A 7,587-nucleotide genomic window follows, 5' to 3' on the forward strand; every position below is an offset into this window, starting at 1 on the left:
GGACTATTGGCTTTGTGCTGGGGTATGAAGAAAGGACATTCCTATTGCTTAACTGTTGCCTAATTTAGCAGTCAAGAAAGTGATTTCTTAGGGGTAAGAAAGGTGAAGGTTTATTGAAAGGAATGCCCAAGTATGATATTGTGAATTAAAGTCATATGATTACATACTTATCTTTCTTTATGTGAATGTATTTTATAATAGGCATATTCTTGAAAATGTTTAAATTGAAACTTAAAAAGTTATTATAACTACTAGTGTAGAGGTGCTATTTCAGACTTTGGTTAAGTGAAAAAAGTTTGTTAATAAATACTCCCTCTCTAATTTAGTTTCTTTTTCTTTTTTTAAATATATTTCTATTGATTTCAGAGAGGAAGAGGAACTGCTGTGTAGGGGATAAGGATGCTGAAGTGCTCTGTTGCTTATGTTGGATCCTTCCGTCTTCATTAGCAGGTTCCCAAGTTGAGCCAAGAGATGAGGCTAGCTACGGAAATGACACTTCAACATCCAAATGTGTTCACTCCTCCATCCCCACTTTCTAATGATGGAATTTAGCCACAGGCTCCAGTGAAATCACAAAATATCACACACTACAGGGTTTATGGTCATTGACAATCTGCTCGAAACGTTTTCCAAGCAAAATCCCAATGTCCTTTGAGAACAAATTCTTCAATTCTTCTACTTCCAGCCTGAGAAGTAGGTTAGAGTTTGAGTTACTATTTGTTAGGGGCATTTTGAAGGTACCCTAGTTTACCTGTAACCTGGCCTTGAAGTTCTATGGGAATAATAATAGAATGTTTATTGAAAAGGGAAATTATATATAGTCTGGTCCTTACCCAGGCTGCCTCATCCTGAGGGAGAGTCTGTGCCATGTGTTACGAAGGGCAATGAAGGCCCTGCCTCTCAGAGCCTCTCCTACACCAGGAAAGGATGCCCCAGTTACCAGCTCAGTCATCATTCCCTTGGCGCAGATGTAGGTATGGCTGGTGCCACATTCTGGGCCTTTCTGCTAGGGAAGGTTACTGACACTCTAGACCACATGTGTCAAACACAAGGCCCGCGGGCCAAATCCAGCCCGCCAGGCCTTGCAATGTGGCCCGCACCGCGCTGTCATCACTGCACTCCGCTGTCAGTTTATGACATTGTCAGTTTATGACTGTTCAGTAAACCATTCGGCCCGCGATTTAGGCTGGATTTTAGATTTTGGCCCCTTCTCTGATTGAGTTCGACACCCCTACTGAGTCTAGACCATCCTCCCTTTCTCACAGTTGTTCCTAGGCCTATTCTTGCTCTCCAGGGATATCATTGCCTATGATTTTCCATTTGTCACTTATTTGATAAATGAATTTGTCACCCTTCCTGGGCTTGTTGGGCACAGAGCATTGTGCTTCATGATGGAAATGCCAAGTGGATTAAGAGCCACTGCAAGAGGATTCAAGCCAGTGTGCACAGGCAGCAAGCACAGCATTGTGTGAGAGAGTTGTGGTAGAAGTATGGACAGCATCAAAGCACAGAGCAGGGTCACTGTGACAAATTAGTGCTTTATATGTAATAACATTCATCACTATGAGCTTAAAGCTAAGACGTTCTTTAAAATCATTCTTATTGCTCAGTATTGGACTTTGTCATTTCTTTACTAGTGACACATGTGGACAAATGAGGGGGGGTGTTTCTTGGAGATATTGGCTTTCCTAAAGTAGTACCCACCCTGAAAAAAAAAGAGAAATGAAAATATAAAGCATACCCTTCAACCTACCTATATAGGGAGTCTGGGAGTAATTTCACATAATTTCTGTTTTCAAATATTTTAATCTAAAGATATCATTTTAAGACATCTCTTTAGACACTAATGAATAAATCCTTAGTGAATTTGTGGATGTGTCATAAATTTAAAATGTCAAGCAACACACTAGATTTGGAAGTGGAAACATTTCGCAGGAACCAAAATTAAGTATGTGGAAATGAAGATGGATTAAGAAATATAATCAAAATCCCACCAACACCAATTGAAATGGAAATTACCAGGGCAAAAATTACTCTTGATTAAAGCAAATGCTTGTAATACATATTTTTACAGTACAATTCTATTACTATTTATATACTACTCACCTGGTATTCATCCTATGCCAGCCTGCATTATTGGGGGGAGGGGACTTCCTCTCTCCTTATCTAAAATGCAAACTCCTTGAGGGGAAGGATTTATTGAGCCCTCAGGATTTGTGTGCTCAGTGAGTGCTGCTATTTCTGCTACTGATGGTTCTAGCCCACTCTGAACCCACATCAAATCTCACCAAGCCTTTATTAACTTCAATGCCCAGTTCTCTCTGGGGGCATTGGCACCAACATTATGGTGCTTTTATTTCAGGGTGCCTAAGTTCTGGGAGGAGGACAGGCAGGGTTTCATGTTCTCTTTTTACTCAGAACAGCCCAAGAGTAACATTTGCCAGGCTTCCAAAAGGGAACAGAATGGAATATGGCTATTATGATGTGTGTATGCGATGGAAAGCATGGCTCCAAAGGAATTTGGAATGAATATAATGAAGTAATAAAGATGAATAATTTGATTAAATCTAGTAAAGGAATATCTAGTCTTAGAATCTGGAAAAAAAAAACAAAACTTGATGATATAAATGAAGACAGGGTCATGACAGGGTCTCCAGTGCAACGAAGTGTGTGTATCAGCACACTGTGGAAAGCTCCAAAAGCATCCAGGCGTGAATCTAAAAGTTAATCATTTTCATTGGATGCAGGGGCAAAACAGGGGAGGGAAACTACCACAGAGCATAGATGTTAATGGGGAAAGTCACCTGCTGACCTGAGCACTGTCTCTTACCCCTCACACTGGGAACGGAAGTGCCTGGAAGACAGGGGCTTCTGGTGCTGCTTACCTCGCTCAGTAAGTGATAGGTAATGAGGCTCCAAGGACAGTTTTCCTTCGTAGGGCAAAGGAAAACACAGTATAAAGTGGGAGGATGAAAGACTGAGCACTTTATTGGACAAAAGTCAACATTCATGAGTGAGAAAAAAGAGGTGGTATTTGGGGTGGGAAAGTGATGGAGGAAAAATTCCAAAGTAAGGCCCAATCAGGCTTAGGAATGTGTCTCAATTAGCAAAGGAAGTGAGCTGGAAGCTCTGTCTTCTGATGCACATGGACAGGGATGGAGAGAGAGGAGGGGGAGCAAGTGAGGAAAGGGCCATCTAGGAGCATGAACTAGTCGATAGGGATGAAGGGCTTTGCACTAAGCCCTGAAATACCCAACGAGCATATGACAATTTTAAAATTGGACTTTTGCTCACAACATTGAACTATCTCAGTTTGGTGCAAAAGGGCAGAGCATCTTTCCTCCAGAATGAGTGCGGCTTGAGGGGTAATTCTCCTGATTCTGCAGCTCTGCTATGTCAAGTTTGCCCACTCTGGGGCAACAAGAGCTTTCTTTGATGACTCCTGGCTCAAGCAATACTTACTGGTAGCTAACTGTGCTGGGTATTCCCCATTTACTTCCCCACACATGCAGGTTCATTCTCCCCCTTTTTTTTGTGCTTAGCTCCGTGCTCTGAGAAGCTGACCCTGAGTTCAGAGGTAAGAGGAGAGAGAGGCCAGGGTGCTTTCTTCCTGCTTCTTCTCTGCTTCTTTGTCTCATCTAAGGCAGTTACTGTGTTTCTCTATAGACTCAGCTTTTACTGGTTTCCCAAAACACTACTTCCTTCCCTTTCAGCCTAGGCTGGAACCAGCCTCCCATTGTTGCTGCAACACCCCTGGTATAGTCACTTAGCTCTGCCCACACCTTGTCTCTCTGCCTTGATAATTTGAAGTGAATTTTGTCTCCTGCCAAAACTAACACTGACATTGTGCCAGGCTCTACTCTCAGTCCTCTGTGTGCATGAACCCATTTAATCCTCCCAACACTTTATTGATGAGGATGAGCCACAGAAAGGTTCAGGCAGTAAGGGTAACACAGTAAGTGGCAGAGACAAGGTTTGAACCTAGATAGTTGAGCTCTAATCTCTTAGCACTTAACCACTGATCCATCCTACCTCTCTCTCTTTCAGCTCACACCACTTCCTGGAGCACAGCTAAAAATGAGAAAGTAGATGCGTAAATGCAAAGATGCAAAGAGTTCTAATACTAGTTCATATAATAAAGCTTATTAGCTCATACGCTGAAGCTTATTCCTAAGAAAACCTCTCAGGTCATAATTAACCCTAATGCTGTTTCATTATAATAAGATAGGCTATCAGATTTCCTACTCCAATGGTTCTCAACCTTGGTTGTGCAACAGAATCACCTGGGGAGTTTGAAACGGTCCTTGTGCCCAGGACATGCCGCAGACATAAAGTCAGAACACTGGAAATGGAAAGCAAGAATGGATGGTGTTTTAAATTCCCCAGAGACTTTAGCATGCCATGGAAAATTGAGAACTATGTCCTAGCCCACAGTAGCTCTTTCTGGAAGGCAAAGATTATGAGTGGATAGGCCTGGTGATATAAGTAAAGAGTAACAGCTGACAGCTACACAAAGGGATGATAATAAGGAACTATGGAGAGTTTGTGCAAGAACAGCCCCCTCTTCTACCTCCATTCCTTGAAAAAAGATCAAGATCTGGGTTCACTTAATGCTTGGACAAATTGTTCCTGGGTCTGAAGACAGGTTGTTATTTTTTATTATTATTACATTACTAGAGGCCCAGTGCACAAAATTCGTGCATGGAGGGGGGATACCTCAGCCCAATCTGCACCTTCTTGCAATCCAGGACCCCTCAGGGGATGACCGATTGCCACTGTAACTAGCAGTCGGACATCCCTCTTGCAATCTGGGACTGCCTGCCGGATCACCCCTAACCACTTTGCCTGACTGCCTGATCACTCATAACTGCTCGCCTGTCTGCCTGATGCCCCTAACCACTCTGCCTGCCTGCCTGATTGCCTCTAACTACCTCTGCCTCGGTCCCCTCCATGGTGGCTTTGTCTGGAAGGACATCCAAAATGACGTCCGGAAAGTCGTTTGGCTGTCTGGTCTAATTAGCATATTACATTATTATTATTATAGATAGTAATTGTCCTGAGTTACTTACTTATTTATTTACTTATTTTTAAAGGCATTGATATATGAAAAGCTTAACATACTAAGAAAGTTACAATACACAAATGTGCTCAATAGTGATATTGATAGATTGACCTTTCTGCACTATATGTGATCTTGAGTTTGTTTTTACCCACTCATATTTCCATGTTCGGTTATTCAGAATGATTATTCCCTAGAAATACCTGGCTGATTAAGCATGAGTCACATGCAACAAAGGCAAATCAGATGTTTGTGCTACTCAACCAAGTATTCATAAAGAAAATGCAAACTTTGTTCAAATTGACCAGGGCATGTCAAAATTCCCTTCTCCTTGGGAGAGAGCTGCACCTAATAAAGAATGCTGTACCTTCCTTCTTTTATATTTTGTTTGAAACTCATATAGTAACCAGTGGGAAAACCACTCATGTACCAAAAGATTAACATAATTTCCAAAGCATCAGGGTCATCAAGAGAATCTGGACATATGGGAGGTGGTGGTGGGATCATTGGTGGTCAGAGAGAAATGAAGGCAGCCAGCATGATAGGAAGGGTGGTGATGGTGGTGGTGGGCCATTGAATTTTAGACATGGCTTTCCTGATGCCAGTTCTGATTCTGGCCTGGGGCTAGAGGTGGAGGGAGAGAAGAATTCCACAGAGCAGCTTTTCGCTTGATGTATTTGGGTAGTTTTCAGGATATGTGGAGGAGTTCTCAGTTCATCTGTTGAAATTTGACTTTCATTTTCATTCTCCTGAGCATCCTGTTCTATATTATTAGCTACTTCAGCCCAGTGGAAAGTAGATCAGACAGATTTTGCTCCTCTCTATTTCCACATCCGGTAGAAGCCACATCACAGTTCTTTCTCTTAAAATCAATGGCAGCAATGATCGTTAGGTAAATGCAGTCTTCTCCTTACCAAATGGCAGAACATTTGTCACCAACTTTCCACTGCTTCAAGGGAGTTGTGCTATTCTTTTTTTGTCTTCTATTCTTAGCAGGTTTCCTTTTAGGTGTGCCTTTTGATTTATCTGAAGTTTCAGAAATGTCACCATTCTTTAGAGCATGCTCAAATGAGACCACAGCTTTATCTAAGCTCTGATCAGTGCTGTATCATCTTGCTTGTCCGAATCATTGCTCTGAGTCAGGTGCAGGAACACAGCCACCACCACGAGGTGAATGCCATGTGCAAGGAATGGGCTGCCCACCTCCCTGAGTCACTTAAGGAAGAATTACTGTCAGCATACTTTGTTTACTGAAGCAAAGGAAAGATTCACCTTTTAGAAAGCTTTTCACCTTCAAAGATGACATCATTAAGGTTACTCTTAAATAGGTCAACTTCAGGTATCAGGAAGATTCACTTGAAATACGATACTTATTAATCTATAGATGCCAAAGAAAAGAAATTGCCGTATGTGGCAAATATTTATCAAATATCCCCATCTGCTCTTTAGCAGAAGCTAAGTCCACCTGCTCTTGATTCATGGTCATAGTTGACATTTAGAACTTTTTCAGTCCTGACGTGGTGACTGGACAAACATGAGCCCTCACCGGGCTGGTGTCAGCGCCGGTGCCCTGGGAAATGGTGCAAACACAAGGAAAACTCAGGCTCTGGGTATCTGAACATCGAATGGTTTCCTGTTGTCACAGTTGGTCATGTCTTTTGGACTGGACTGGAATATTCCATCAGCCTGTTCCTTTCAACAGACCAAACGACTGATTCCTTTCCTATGTTTCTCAGGGCTCATCTTGTTTACATGCTTGCCTGCAAAAAGCTGATGTGGAGATGTGATGACAGCTTGTGGGCTGCTGAGCGACTGGCACTGGTCCACCGGAGTCCAGCCTCATTTCTTTCCCCCACCTTTAGCTCAGAATTTGGGGCATTGAGCAAGGGGAAATTTGATGACAGCCATGCCAAATATAAGCCAAGAGCCCCTCTTCGCTCATCTGCCTCAGCCCTGCTTCTCTGCTCCCCATAACTCCTCCCCTCCCCGCTCTCAAAGGGCCCTAGTACTGTTTTTTATTAGCTCACTCTGAAAACAAATATTTCAGCCTAGGTACACAGAGGGATCCTCAAGGCATGGTTTCTGGGGAATGTCTTACAGCAATAGCCTCACACAGACTCAGCTCCTGTAGAGCTGCTCTTGTCCTTGACACTGCTGACATTTTGGACCATGCTGTTTTCTGTTGTGGGGCTGTGTTGTGCACTGTAGGGTATTTAGCAGTATTCATTGGCTTCTACACACCAGATGCCAGGAGCATGCAGATCCTTTCCCATGTTGTGCAATGAAAATGTCTCCAGACATAGCCAATATCTCCTGGGGGCAAAATTGCCCCTATTTAAGAATCACTGTGCTAAGGAAAAGACATGAGGAAACCCTAGCCTTCAATCTCCATTGGACACTGGGGTCAATGACTAAACTGAAGTCTTCAGCACTTGGCCATGAAATATGTTGTCTTCTATTTGTAGTGTTGTGATGAGGATGAAGCATTAGGTCTGTCTGTATGGAATCCCTGGGTTGACTGTGAACTT

General features: G+C 42.7%; 1 pseudogene across 1 annotated transcript; it reads right to left on the reverse strand.

Annotated features, from left to right (window-relative positions):
• Positions 1–5,407: 5,407 nt before the first annotated feature.
• On the reverse strand, positions 5,408–7,230 carry LOC311615615 (survival motor neuron protein-like; annotated as a pseudogene). The gene is made up of 2 exons: positions 7,172–7,230; positions 5,408–6,266 (listed from the first exon to the last, which is right to left on the reverse strand). The product of its transcript is annotated as a survival motor neuron protein-like (transcript).
• Positions 7,231–7,587: the final 357 nt, after the last annotated feature.

This window comes from Pipistrellus hanaki (assembly GCF_964339955.1).
Source record: "Pipistrellus hanaki genome assembly, chromosome: 2".
NCBI lineage: Eukaryota > Metazoa > Chordata > Mammalia > Chiroptera > Vespertilionidae > Pipistrellus > Pipistrellus hanaki.